Source organism: Myotis myotis, unplaced genomic scaffold (assembly GCF_014108235.1).
Source record: "Myotis myotis isolate mMyoMyo1 unplaced genomic scaffold, mMyoMyo1.p scaffold_m19_p_1, whole genome shotgun sequence".
Lineage (NCBI taxonomy): Eukaryota > Metazoa > Chordata > Mammalia > Chiroptera > Vespertilionidae > Myotis > Myotis myotis.
This window is the reverse complement of record NW_023416313.1, coordinates 132639996-132655737: the sequence shown is the minus strand read 5'-3', so window position 1 is coordinate 132655737 and position 15742 is coordinate 132639996. Positions and strand designations below refer to the sequence as shown.

General features: G+C 40.1%; 1 long non-coding RNA gene across 2 annotated transcripts in view; it reads right to left on the bottom strand.

The window, feature by feature from the left end:
- LOC118677607 overlaps positions 1-15742 on the bottom strand; it is a 72166-nt gene that overhangs the window by 54155 nt on the left and 2269 nt on the right. For both annotated transcript variants that reach the window (XR_004974435.1, XR_004974436.1), the window contains exon 2: positions 5953-6109. This is a non-coding gene — a long non-coding RNA (uncharacterized LOC118677607). The remainder of the gene's footprint in view (positions 1-5952; positions 6110-15742) is intronic.

Below are 15742 nucleotides of genomic sequence, written 5' to 3'. Positions count from 1 at the left end.
CCCAAATTAGCCAAGGGCTCAGGAGGGGAAGCAGCTGGAGAGCCTCTGAAGATTTATTTGCTGATAAACTAAATAAAACAAAGACTCACAGGAACAGTCTCTCTTCTTCTTCCACTGGATTTTCCTTCCATGTGACTCTTGGAACCAAATCATGAATCTTGTGATCATGAGAGGAGCCCACTGAGATGGAGGCAAACACAGTCTGAAGCCTGTCCAATCTGGACTTATTATGTGAGAATAAGTGCTATTACTTAAGTCATTTTCAATAGTTCTTTTTTCAAGTACAGCATATTATTTAGATCATGGAGGCTAAGCTCAGAAGAAGCCATTTAAAGGAGTGAAAGTAGGAGCCTTTAAGAAGTAAGAGTGGCCGAAACCAGTTTGGCTCGGTGGATAGAGCATCGGTCTGCGGACTGAAAGGTCCCAGGTTCGATTCTGGTCAAGGGCATGTACCTGGGTTGCGGGCACATCCCCAGCAGGAGATGTGCAGGAGGCAGCTGATCGATGTTCCTCTCTCATCGATGTTTCTAACTCTCTATCTCTCTCCCTTCCTCTCTGTAAAAAATCAATAAAATATATTAAAAAAAAAAAAAAAAAGAAGTAAGAGTGGGGATAATGAAATGTGGTGTTTATTCGCCTTTTGCTATTTTACATTGTCAAGATATATGCACTACTCAAATAAAAAATTAAATTAGAAAAGAGACAATCTGACAACTCAGTCCCATCCCCACAGCATGCTTTTCTTGATTTACTCTGACCTACAGTACAGAAAGAAATGGCAGCTAAATGCAACAGCTCTTCTTCACTCTTATTTCAGGCAATCACAATTCTAGCTGTCTCCTGAAGAGTTCCTAAGTGAAGCCCATCTTCTTCCCCTTGATCTACTATCTGTCATCAAAATAATCACTCCAAAAGGGCAAATATGATTGCATCCTCTTCTGCTTAAAATACTTACTTGGACTCAATGATCTCTACAAGACCCAATCCAAATTCCATAATATGGTACCCAAGGCTCTTCGTGATCTGGCCCCTGGCACTCTCTTATGTATATACTAGCGGCCCGGTGCACAAAAATTTGTGCACTCGGGGGAGAGGGGGGTCCCTCAGCCCGGCCTGTGCCCTCTCGCAGTCTGGGACCCCTTGGGAGATAACGACCTGCTGGCTTAGGCCTGCTCCCGGGTGGCAGAGGGCAGGCCCAATCCCTAGGTGCAGCCCCTGGTTGGGCTCAGAGCAGGGCCGATTGGGGAGTTGGGGCGCCGCCCCCTGTCATGCACAGAGCAGGGCGGATTGGGAGGTTGCTATGCCACCCTCAGTCACGCTCAGGGTAGGGCTGATTGGGGGGTTGGGGCACCGCGCCCTGTCACACTCAAGGCAGAGTCGATGGGGAGGTTGTGGCGCCACCCCCTGTCACGCACAGAGCAGGGTTGATCAGGGGGTTGGGGAGCTCCCCCCTGTCACACACAGAGCAGGGCCAATCAGGGGGTTGGGGCGCTGCCCCCTGTCATGCACAGAGCAGGGCCGATCAGGGGGTTGGGGAGCTCCCCCCTGTCACTCACAGAGTAGGCCCGATAGGGGAGTTGGCACACCGCCCCCTGTCACACACAGAGCAGGGCCGATCAGGGGGTTGGGGCGCCTTCCCCTGTCACACTGATCCCGGTGCCGGGAGGCCTCTCAGCTCCGCTGATCCCGGTGCTGGTAGGCATATTACCCTTTTACTATATAGAATAGAGGCCTGGTGCACGGGTGGGGGCCGGCTGGTTTGCCCTGAAGGGCATCCTGGATCAGGGTGGGGCTCCCCACTGGGGTGCCTGGCCAGTCTGGGTGAGGGGCTGAGGGCTGTTTTCAGGCTGGGACTGAAGCTCCCAACTGCTCCTTTTTTTCTTTTCTTTTTTTTATTCTGGGCCAGCTTTGGCTCTGGCTCCAGCTCTGAGGCCTCTGCTCCTGAAAGCAGGTATCTGGTTTGTTTCAGTTCTCGAAACTCTGTATCAACTCCAGCTCTGAGATCCCAGCTGGCTGAAAGCTGGTTTCTGGGGTTTTGTTTAGCTTCTATATTTGTTACAATGTTTGAAACTGCAGGCTCAGAGGCCTGCAGCGGCTGGGGGGGAATGTTGGAGTCCTCCGTCACTGAAGCAAGCAAGCCTCATGTTAGTTTCAAGCTGCTTGGCTGCCGGCCGCCATCTTGGCTGGCAGTTAATTTGCATATTGCCCTGATTAGCCAATGGGAAGGGTAGCGGTCGTACGCCAATTACCATGTTTCTCTTTTATTAGTGTATATTCCAGATATTCAGAAACTCTTGCTTTTCTCCATATACCACACTCCTTGGCACACACTGTTTCTTTGGTTTAGAATGTCCATTCTCACTAATCCCTTTTCAGCTACCTCTTCGGTAAAGATTTCTTACTCCCCTAGTCCTTCTACTATCTCTCCAGATACATATCAGGTACCTAAAGCCTCCATCAGCACAAATTACATTACATATCAAAAATTACTTACTGGAGTCTGAATTCCAGAAAAGTCTATGAAAACTAAAATATTTTTGGTAACTCATTTGATGGCAAAAATGGAATTGAACCACTTAGATTTGTAATTTGAATTATTCTACTTTGTATGAATGTTCATTTATTTTGTTGCAGAAATATTAATGGGTTTCATTACAGAGTGAAGCCTCAGACCCATATGTGGTATTATGCAGGTAAATGTAGCATATGCACCTGTGGCCCATTCCAAAAATGGCTACTGCAATATTTCTCATTCCACAAATTCTAGAACTTTCACTACTCATCAAGTGAGGTCTCTATCTCCTTGAAACTGGGAGTGATTTTATAACTGCCCAGATGAACAAAGCCAGCTTTTTTTTTTATGACTTTTTATGACTTGCAAGGCAAAGTCATAAAAGGTGGTAAGCCTGTTTTCCTTTCTTTCTCAAAATGCTTGCCCTGGGAACCCAGTCCCCATGTTCTGAGGAAGTTTGGCCACCTGGTGAGGCCATGTGCAGGTGTCCTGGCCCACATCTCCGGTGAGGTCTCAAACATCAGCCAGCATCAATCACCAGCCAGCATCAATCACCAACCAGCATCAACTGCCCGATGTGCAAGTAAGTGATGCCTTCAGGTGATGCCTGCGCTCAGCATTCAGGAGCCCCAATTGCTTCTGAATGGAGCAAAGATAAGCTGGTGCAAGCAAGCTCTACCCAAAATGCACATTTATTAGAAAAATTATTGTTTTGTTGTCTTAAGGCAAAAGGTATTGGGTTCTGCTGACATAAAACCTAAAATTTCATCATGTTAACTTTGCAAAAAATGCAAAAACCCATCAAAGGTTTTAGATAAGATATGTATACTCTACTTGTGCATCCATGTATCAATTATTCAACAGAATTAGAAGTTCTTTGAATACTTTGAGAACTAAGTCTTTTCGTATGATATTCTCAGAGCCAATGTCCAAGATTGGGTGAGCCTTCAAGGCCAGCCTATTGAATTAATGTTGAATGAATAAGTAAATAGTTATATTTTGAAAGACTATAGTTTTATTCTACTCATGACTGCTCAAAACTCACTTAGAATGACTTATTTTTATAATTATCTTCAGTTGATGAGCTATATAAAAATTTCATTAACTTTCCTATCTTTAACTGGGTGTTTCTGTTTGATTTTTCCCCTAGATCTGGCAACCCTAATTTATGACCATCAGTGAGAGGACTATCAACCGTAGGCTTGAAAATGGGAATTCTTAGGTATGTACTGAGTTACCCACGAACCATTTATCTAAAACACGAAAACACCAAAAAAGCGGTCTCTAAATCAGCAGGATGAGACAGAAGCAGTCTGGAGCATTAAGATGCTTAAGTAGCTAAAGTGTTCTATTGGTTTACTATAGACAGAGACCAAGTCAGTTTGTCCTTGAAGAGTCTATGGTTCTGTAGCCACATGGAAATTTACTTGTCAGCACACCTGTATAGATGGGCTCAAATATGTTCTCAGTTCCCGGAGAGTTGGGAATTTTAAAGCAAAGTGTTTATAGGAATGTTTAAAACTCAGAAAGATATCTGCATTGCCAAATTGAAGAAAAACATAGATCAAAGATCCCACAATAAAATGGAACTACACTACCTGGAAAACTTCAATCCTGATCATTCTCATAAAAAAGAAAAAAAGAAAAATAGGAATTTCACCCAAATTCTTCAGAAATGGAAACAATTGCAGTATCGTGTAACTTCATAAGATTAAATCATTATTCTAAAAGACAATGTGGAATATATTTACATTTTATTTGTTATATAACTATAAAACAGTTATATTAGTAAAAACTGTTAAAAGTACATAAATGGTTTGGGTCGATTTCTGGATTCTCTATTCTATCCCATTGGTCTATATGTCTGTTCTTGTGCCCTTACCAGGCAGTTTTTTGTTGTTGTTGTTTTTTGTTTTAAAAATATATTTTATTGATTTTTTACAGAGAGGAAGGGAGAGAGATAGAGAGTTAGAAACATCGATGAGAGAGAAACATCGATCAGCTGCCTCCTGCACACCACCCACTAGGGATGTGCCTGCAACCAAGGTACATGCCCTTGACCGGAATCGAACCTGGGACCCTTCAGTCCGCAGGCCGACACTCTATCCACTGAGCCAAACCGGTCAGGGCTACCAGGCAGTTTTGAGAACAGTGGCTTTGTAATACAGCTTGATATTGGTATTGTGATCCCTCCAACTTTGTTCTTCTTTCTCAGGATTGCTGTGGATATTCGGGGTCATTTTTTATTCCAGATGAATTTTTGGAGAGTTTGTTCTGGGTCTGTGAAATATGCCATTGGTATTTTAATTGGAATTGCATTGAACTTATAAATTGCTTTGGGTAGCATGGACATTTTAATGATGTTGATTCTACCAAACCATGAACACAGTATGTTCTTCCATCTGCTTATGTCTTCCTCTATCTTTTTTTTTCAGTGTCCTGTAGTTTTCTGAGTACAGGTCTTTTACCTCCTTAGTTAAGTTTATTCCTAGGTATCTTAATTTTTTTGGTGCGATGGTAAATGGGATTGTTTTTTAAATCTCTTTCTGTAAGTTCACTATTGGTGTATAAAAAAGCCATTGATTTCTTGGCGTTAATTTTGTATCCTGCTACATTGCCGAATTCATTTATTAAGTCTAATAATTTTTTGATGGAGTCTTTAGGGTTTTCTATGTACAGTATCATGTCATCTGCAAATAGCTGTGCTCACAGCTATTTCCTGTTGCCCCAGGGGTTTGGGAATTCCGGGGGTGTGGGGGGGCGGGAGGCTGGGTCAATGATGAGATTCCACCTGAATGAAAGCAGAGCTCTGAGAACAGAGCAGGGAAACAGAGAGAGGCACTTAGAGTACATCAGAGGAATGGGATGGGACAGGCTTTGGAGTGAAGCCCCAGGGAGCCACAGGTAAGACTGTCCTGCTTATACCTCCTCTGAACAAGTCCAAACATTGTTTCCCACTTTGAATTCTATGTTTGAAAGGAATGTTATTCTGCTAAAATGTGACATCATGGTTGTGATGGTTAAATGTTATGTGTCTAGCCCAGCCGGTGTGGCTCAGTGGTTGAGTGCTGACCCAAGCACCAAGAGGTGGCTGGTTCGATTACAGGTCAGGGCACATGCCCGGGTTGTGGGCTTGATCCCCAGTAGGGGGCATGTAGGAGGCAGCCAATCCATGTTTCTCTCTCATTGATGTTTCTATCTCTCTCTAAAATCAATAAAAACATATATATTTTTTAAAATGTTATATATCTACTTGACTGGCCATGGGACACCCAGATTAAATGTTATTTCAGATGCTGTTTCCAGATGAAATTAGCAGTTGGATTAGTAGACTTGGTAGATGGCCCTCCCCAATGTCGGTTGGCATCATCCAACCCGCTGTGGTCCAGAATAGAACAAAAGGGCAGGGGAAGGAGAAATTCACTGCCTTTGCTTCTTACCTGCCTGCTTGAGCTGGGACATCAGTCTTCTGCCCTTGGACTAGGACCAACACCATCCTCTTCCTTGGTCCTCAGGCCTTTTGACTCAGATTGGATTATACCAGCAGCTCTCCTGGGACTCCAGCTTGCAGATATAGGTTGTGGGACTTCTCAGCCTCTGTGAGAAAATTCCTCAAATGAATCTCTTTATCTATATCTATGTCTTTTCCTATGTCCATATCTATATTTACATCTCTCCTATTGGTTCTGTTTTCTGGAAACTTCATTCAAGACTAAAATCAAGTCCATTGAACATCATAGATGGAAATAAACTTATACTCACCCAACCTGGCACACACCCTCTCCCCAACACCCACATACCCATCTGAATTCCATTTCTCACTTTACATTTACTATTTAGAAGCGATGACCCATTTGAAGACAACAGCTCTTTCTCATTTTAGCAACTAACTAAACTATACAGTCCCTGAAGGCAGGAGCAGTATCTCAGAGATCTATATTTCCCACAGGGCCTAAACCCAGAAGCAAGTCCTCTGCACATAGGTGGGAGTTTCAGTTAATTAATGAATTCAATTTTCAAATTAAATACTAATATTTAAGAACACTAATTAATATTGCACTATTAAACTCAAAAATCAAAGAAAACTGAATGACATAGAGACTACCCTGCCTTTACAGTTCCCACCCAGAATCCTTTAGAATGAGACTGAAGTACAAGTCAGGACAGTGTAGAGCAGACTGCAGTCTTCAAGTTATTGATTTGGCCCCTTTCACCAGCATTAAATTAGCCATGATAAAATGAATGAAAGTCCTGTCAGCATGTTACACAGCAAAAAGAACAAATGAAATCACTTTTTATAAAAATACTCACCCGAGAATATGTTTTTAATGATTTTAGAGACAGAAGTAAGAAGAAAGAGAAACATTTATGTGAGAAACATTGATTGGTTGCTTCCCACCTCAACCAGGGATCTACCCCAAAACCTAGGAATCACACTGCAACCTTTGGTATACGGGAAGACGCTCCAACCGAGCCACTTGGCCAGAGCACCAATGAAATCATTTTGACAAAAATCTGTCTCTTTTCTATAGATCATCTGATCTTTATCCCAAACCTTCTTTGACATGATAAACCTAAGATTGACAACAGAAGCTATGAGACCCACACAAACTTAGATTATGTAGTCCACATTTTAGTCCAGAATGTGGACTAAATGTGTACTAGAATGTACTAGAATGCATTCCCTATAGAAATATTTTCTATAACTTTGACTAATTCTTTTCCAGTAAACTTCCTCTAAATGTTTTATAGTCTTTTCTGAAGAGCTTCTTCCAGCTAGACACATCTTAGATACCTGACAGTTTTTCTGAAACTTCTGTTTCAACTTGCCTTATTTAAATTTTGTCCCATTACTTCTGGTTAATCTCTTTTCCTGTCACTATATTGTAGATAGTGTTCATATTCCTTCTCAGGCATAATTTAACCATGCTTCACACATTAACTTGAGTAGACAGGATACGGTATAAATTACAGAAAGCAGAGATGTACAAAGACATTTTGTGGTGAATAAATTAAAGGATTAATTTCAGTCATATCAAACTAACACTTTTTAAAATTGTGGTTCCTGTGATTTTCAGGCCTGTTTCTAAAGTTTGTGGAATGGGGGAATTAAATGGAAGAGATTAGTTGAAAACTTCTACTTTTATTTCATAGGTTGGAGATCAGCCAGTGCCATGAATATTTAAAAGAGGAAACACATTTAAAAGAGAATTTAACACGGAGGCCTGCCTCAGACTTAAGATGCTGACAGTTACCTAGACAAACAGGTGAAGAAGACTGGCTTTAACAACTCCTCAGACATAATCACAACCATCTGGCACTTAAAAGAGTATTAGGCTACTGCTCACTGGGAAAGAACTTTATCCCCCCTCAAGCAATACCTGCAGCGTGGAACAATAAACCTGAACTGACTGAGGAAGCGAACATGTTTATACTGTAAAGGGGAGATTTAAAACAGGAGAACCTAACTCAAATTTAACCAAAATCTCTATGTGGAAAGGGAAACATTCCCATCACAGGCTCTCCTGGGATCCTGGGTTTCTGATTTCCACAGGAATACACACGGAACTGGAACCAAAATACACACACACACACACACACACAAAATCCTTTTTTTAAAGTAGTGAGACAAGAAAAAGGATCAAGTTTATCCTCATTCTCAGTTTTATTTTTCTCCATAAATGGATCATTTATACCATATTTTCATATTCATTTTGCTGATTGTCTATCTCCCCCCAGCTCCCTGCCTAGAATCCAAGTTCCACGAGGACAGAAATGTTTTGTCTTGTCCACTTCAGTATCTCAGGGGCCTAGAACACTGACTCATAGCAGGCAATTAATACACACTGAAGGAATTAACTTACTTGGCACTGACTTCTCTATTTAAAGACTCAAACAGAAAGATAACATAAACACTTCTCTGCTAAAAAGAGCTAGACCTCCCCCCTCCAAATTGTTATATTATTAGAAGTCTTTGCATTACTAAAGGTAGGTTTTGAGATAGTATTAACCCTTAAAATATAACCCATGGAGCATCTCAAATCTGACCATCTAATTAAAGGTGCTAAAGATGAAGCTCCATCAGGGCAGAGGCAATGACCCGATTTCCTATCGATATCAGCTTGTGACATGGGCCTGGTGTGGGGCAACAAGTAAGAGACAATTGGAAAAGTCGACTGTGCTAGCCACCCACCTAGGCACTTACATGCATTCATTCACTCACTTACTTTTTATAATCATTCCATGTGAGAGGTACATTATGATCCCTCGTTTTCAGATAAAAAAAAAGGCATAAGTGAATAAATAACTGTTAGCAATGTATTGTCTCTCAGCTCCAAACCCACCCCTCTTTGCCCTTTGTACTCGGGAGCAGGCGGGATGTTAGGCTATGTCAGAGAGCACCAGAGGGACACTGCAAGGCTGCATCCCCAGGAAGACCCTCCGTTACAGGTTCTGACCCTCCAAGGTCTTTATACAACGCGGGAGCCCAGAGGCCAGCTTGGGGGAGTCCCAGCTACACCTTTGGCCACACTGATTACTGCTTCTGCAGACCAACTCTGGCCCCATTTCTTGAAAGTCTTTTGCTACCAGCAGGCTACATGTCCTTCTAGTAGCCACAGCTCCTCTGAAAAGGACTGAATCCCAGCCATGGGATAGGGGGTGGACCCTCCCCTCGTCCTTAGCTCCTTTATTGTCCCTTCTCCCTCAGCCAAGAGGTAGAGGCGCTATTCTATGCCTCTGTACCCCTTAGACACCTTTACCCCTTTTAGCACTTTTACCCCTTTCTACTAGTTAACAATTCTTTATATTAATCGTCCCTGGATATAGTTCTGGGAGGGTAACACTTATATCTGTCCCTGAATTGCCCAAGATTGTGCCAGTAGGAAGCAATCATGCTGGACTTCAAACCTGGGAAGTCTGATACCAGAGGACACACTCCAAACTACGATGCTACACTGTCTTAAATATTTGGGATAAAATCCAGGCTAACTTCCCCTATGCCCTGGATGCCTCTAATGGCACAGGAAGTACTCACCTACCTAGGAATTTCATTTATTGGCAAAAAATGTGAATTTTGATAGGTAAGATACTCAATTTCATCTTCTCAAGTATGGCATGGAGTAATACTACTAAATTTTAGTATTTCAAATCACTTTTACATGCAGGATTTCACCAAAAGAGCTTTGTAGAATTGATAAGGCATGCTATTATTTTTACAAATAAAGAAACTGACACCCACAGATATTAAAATTTTGACTGAGTAGTTTCACTCTTTCTAAACTCCCAGCCAGGATTTGTCTATAATATAACTATCTTGCCTTGAGATTTAGTTACTTTGGAGGCAATATGACTAGGAGACTTAAACATGGATCTCCAAAACACCCACATCCTAATCCTTAGAGCCTGTGATATGACCTTATATGGAAAAGGGTCATTGTGGATGTGATTAAATTAAGGATCTTGAGATGGGGAGATTATTCTGGATAATCAAGTGGGCCCTAAATGACATTGTAAGAGTTCTTATAAGAGAGGCAGAGGGAGACTTCACACGCATAGAGGAGGGGTATTGTGAAGAAAGAGGCAGAGACTGGAGTGATGTGGCCACAAGCCAAGGAATGATTGCAGCCTCCAGAAGCTAAATGAAGCAAGGCACAGAAAGAGGCAAGGAACAAATTCTTCTCTAGAGCCTCTGGAGATAGCACAGTTCTGCTACCACCTTGATTTTAGCCCAGTGACAGTGGCCTCTGACTTCTAGAACTGTGAGAGAATAAATTTATATTGTTTTGAACCACCAAGTTTGTGGTAATTTGTTATGGAAGCCTTAGGATACTATTACACTGACAAATTCAAGTTAAAAAAAAAAGTATGCAGAAGATGGCGGCATAGGTAAACACCGGAAATTGCTGCCTCGCATAACTACTTCAAAAATACAACTAAAAGACAAAACTGACATCATTCAGAACCACAGGAAGGCTGGCTGAGAGGAAATTCTACAACTAGAAGGAAAGAGAAAAGCACACTGAGACTCAGAGGAGGTGCAGAAGTAAAGTGCAGAGGTGCAGAGGTACAGAGGCTCGAGCGCACACGGAAAGGGGCTGGCAACTGAGGACATGGTTGTCTTTTTCAATCGGGAGGGAGTCTCAAGCTCCCGACTGCTCTGAACATCCGAATTATTGGGGTGCCAGAAGAAGAGAGAGAGCAAGATATTGAAAACCTATTTGAAGAAATAATGACAGAAAACTTCCCCCACCTGGTGAAAGAAATAGACTTACAAGTCCAGGAAGTGCAGAGAACCCCAAACAAAAGGAATCCAAAGAGGACCACACCAAGACACATCATAATTAAAATGCCAAGAGCAAAAGACAAAGAGAGAATCTTAAAAGCAGCAAGAGAAAAACAGTTAGTTACCTACAAGGGAGTACCCATACAACTGTCAGCTGATTTCTCAACAGAAACTATGCAGGCCAGAAGGGAGTGGCAAGAAATATTCAAAGTGATGAATACCAAGAACCTACAACCAAGATTACTTTATCCAGCAAAGCTATCATTCAGAATTGAAGGTCAGATAAAGAGCTTCAAAGATAAGAAAAAGCTAAAGGAGTTCATCACCACCAAACCAGTATTATATGAAATGCTGAAAGGTATCCTTTCAGAAGAGGAAGAAGAAGAAAAAGGTAAAGATAAAAATTATAAACAACAAATACACATCTATCAACAAGTGAATCTAAAAATCAAGTGAATAAATAATCTGATGAACAGAATAAACTGGTGAATATAATAGAACCAGGGGCATAGAAAGGGAATGGACTGACTATTCTCAGCGGGAAGAGACTGGACAAAAATCGTACACCTATGGATGAGGACAGTGGCGGGATGAGGGCAGAGGGTGGGGTGGGAACCGGGTGGAGGGGAGCTATGGGGGGAAAAAAGAGGAATAACTGTAATAATCTGAACAGTAAAGATTTAAGAAAATAAAAAAGTATGCAGGCCCTGGTCAGGTAGCTCAGTTAGTTCAAGTGTCATCCAGAGACATCACGTTTTCGGGTTCATCCCCAGTCAGGGCACATACAAGAATCAACCAAGGAATGCATAAATAAGTGGAACCAAAGATCAATAGTTTGTTTCTCTCTCCCTCCCTCTCCCTCCCTCCCTCCATTCCTCCTCCCCTCCCTTCTCTCTCTAAAAATTAAAAAAAAATTAAAATATGCAGATAGCCCTGGCCGGTGTGGCTAAGTGGTTAGAGTGTCAGCCCACACACTGAAGTATCGGGTTCAGTCCCAGTCAAGGGTACATACCTGGGTTTCAGATTCAATCCCCAGCCCTGGTTGAGGTGCGTGCAGGAGGCAACCAATTGATGTGTCTCTCTCACATCGATGCCTCTCTCTCTCTCTCTCTCTCTCTCTCTCTCTCTCTCTCTCTCTCTCTCTCTCTCTCTCTCTCCTCTCTTCTCTTCCCTCTATCTTTCTCCCTCTTCCTCCCTCCATCCCTTCCACTCTCTCTAAAAATCAATGGAAAAAATATCCTTGGGTGAGAGCTAACAAAAATAAAATAAAAAGAAATATGCAGATAGAAAATAATTTATTGAACATAAAATTATCTATCAGCCCAGCTTCATAAAAATTCAGAAGTTTAAGAACATTGAGAATGAAAATACAAGTTACAGATTGGAAGAAGATATCTGCAATACAAATATCCTACAAAGGACTAATATCCAGAACCCAGAATATAGAAAGAACTCCTTCAAATTAATAAAAAAAAAGACCAACAATGTAAAAATTTTTAAATGGGCAAAAGACTTGAACAGGCCCATTACAATGAGGATGCCCAATAATCAATAAGCATATTTAAATGTGCTCACCATCACTTTTGAATCGGGGCATCACATTAAAATCCCAGATAAGACAGTGATCTACCACTACACCCCTAGTGTAGGTGAAAATATGGAATAGCTAGAACTTTCATACACTGCTGGTGGGAGTGTACATTGCCGTAAGTACTTAAGAAAACTATTTTGACAGTATCTACTAAAGCTAAGCATATGTATATGCTATAATTCAGAAATTCCACTCATGAATATATACACAAGATTAAGTATGTTTATGTCCACCAAAAGAAATGAACTAAAATGCACAAAGATATCCATCAACAAAATGGATGAAAGCTTGTGGTATATTTCTATAATAAAAGTATAGCAATGAAAAAGAATGAACTACTACTGTACCCAACAACACGAATGACTCTCACAGACATAACGTTGAACAAAAGAAACCTGACACAAAATAGTACACACTGTATAATTCCATTTATATGAAGTTCAAGAACAGGCAAAATCAAACTATGGTGGTAGGCATTAGAACTGTGGTTTCCTTGGGATTATCTACTGGGAGGAACCACAGGGGAGCTGCTGGTGGGCTAGAAATGCCCCCTTTCTTAGGGAATAAAGGGGGTACATGGATGTGCACATAAGCAAAAGAAACTGTGCTGCACACTTAAGATTTATGTTCTTTACAATATATGTTAGATCTTAATAAAAAAGAACATTAAAAATTTATGTTAAAGAAAGAACAGAAATGTATTAAGATTAATGCATCACATTTAAGATAGTGAGAAAACCAGTGTGCCATTCAAGTTTCGTTTAAAAATCATCTTATGAAAACTGATTTTCTTATTTGCAAAATTGGAATATTAGTATCTACCAACCTCATATTAAATGTATTCAGTAATGTTTAAATATTCTCATGTTCCTTTAAGAATAGCCCCACATAAATATAAGGTAATATTATTTTGAAGCATTCCAAGATCTCATTTTTACTCATGTAATCTCATAAATGCTGCTCCCTTTTTAAAAAATTACAACCACTAAAACCCATAAAGCAAGTGAAAGTGGAAACTTGAGTTAGGCCAAAAACAAATTAATAAATTGGGACTAAAGTAGGGATATCTAATCTTTCCATGACCCTTATGATGGACTGCTGTCATAAAATTGAAATGTTAATATTTGTAATTATTAAATCTCCCAGAAGGATACTAGAATCTACTCAGTAACAGGATTCTCATCTCCACAGACTCCAAAGATTTATAAACAGCCTCATGTCCAATAATACCATACAGCTTATCTCTTCCATTTTAAGAGTTATTGACAAAACAATTAAACAATAATCTGGTTCAAATATCTATGGATCAAATCATAGAATTCTTCTAAATCTTAGCTGTCTAATATGGTAGCATTAGTCATGTGTGGCTATTTGGCACTTGAAATATGGCTAATCTGGCCCAGCCGGTGTGGCTCAGTGGGTTAGAGCATCATCTTGTGTACCAGAAGATCTCAGGTTCAGTTCCTGGTCAGGGCACATACATGGGTTGCATGCACCCCTGCCCCAGTCAGGGTGCACAAGGGAGGCAACTAATAGATGTCTCTCTCTCTCTCTCTCTCTCTCTCTCTCTCTCTCTCTCTCTCTCTCCTCTCTCTCTCTCTCTTTTCCTCCTTCCCTCCCTCCCTCCCTCTCTCCCTATGTCCCACTCTCTCTGAAATCAATGGAAAAAATATCCTTGGGTAAGGGTTAAAAAAAAAAATATGGCTAATCTGAATTGATGTATTCTCTAAGTATAAAATACACACCATTTTCAAACCTTCATAACAGAAAAAGAATGTAAAATATCTCATTAATATTTTATATTGATGACATTTCAAAATAATATTTTAAATATACTGATTAAGTAAGATATATTATTAAAATGAATTTAACCTGATTATAATTACTCTTTTTTTTTAATGAGGCTAATAGAAAACTTTAAATTCCATATATGGCTTGGATTATATTTCTATTGGACAGCAGATCTCTAAATAAAGGTGGAAATTTTCATAATGCTATTTCTTTCAAGACAGTTTTCAGAAAGAGTTTAAAGAATGAGGGTTAACTTTACTTAATGTTGTCTAGGCAAATTACCTGTCGTTGTCCAAGATTAAAACCTGCACTGAAACTTTATCTTCAATCAGCTGAGTTTTAGAATGGTCATATGATACAAGGTTTGGCTTACATGAAGTCACAGAATATTTTACATATATATTAACATGAATATTTAACAACATGCAAACCTTCAGTTCTAAAACGTTTGAGGGCATTGAACTATAGAAGCAGAGAAATGACCTTAGTACATCTTTTACAAGACTTCCCAACACAAAAACTATATTCAATTATAAAAACAATAGTGATATGGACTGAATTTTGTCCACCAAAATTCACTTTGAAGCCCTAATTCCCAATATGATAGTATTTAGAAATGGGACCATTTGGAGGGAATTAGGTTTAGATAAAGTCATGGGGATGGGACACTGGTCATGGGATTAGTGTCTTTATAAAAAGGGAGAGATCAGAACTCTTTCTCTTTCTCTCTGCCATGTGAAGACACTATGAGAAGTGGCCATTTAAAAGCCAGGAAGGGCGCCCTCACCAGAAACTGGAACTGCTGGAGCTTGATCTGGACCTTCTCACTTTCAGAACTATGAGAAAATAAATTTCTATTGTTTAAGCCACAGTCTTTGTGTTTTGTTATGACAGCTCAAGCAACTAATACAGATCCCTACCACTTGAAACAATCTTTTTATTAAATATCATAATTAACATTTACTTAATGCTTATTATGAATACAAACATTTTTGCTATAGTCAGGTAATGTGATTTGCAAAATGTGGAGAATAAATAAATATCTGTTGATATTCTCTATATGTCAACAGTACAAACCTGACCTATGGCCTCTGGAGATCAACTGGCTCATACACCATCTTTGGAGAGCCAGGGAAAAGATTCAAGGAAAATGATTATTACTTTAAAACATTACTAATTTGAAATATTTTCTTAACTATATCACAAATATTTTCTTCAGTAAATGAAATTCATATTCTCATTTGAACTGAAAATGCTAAGTTAATATCTCCCCTAGGGATTTGCTTCTTGGTATGGCACCTTCAATCATTTCATCCTAGTTTAAGCGTAACAAAACCTCATTTATGCTCTAAGGCAGTGATGGCGAACCTTTTGAGCTCGGCGTGTCAGCATTTTGAAAAACCCTAACTTAACTCTGGTGCCGTGTCACATATAGAAATTTTTTGATATTTGCAACCATAGTAAAACAAAGACTTATATTTTTGATATTTATTTTATATATTTAAATGCCATTTAACAAAGAAAAATCAACCAAAAAAATGATTTCGTGTGTCACCACTGACAT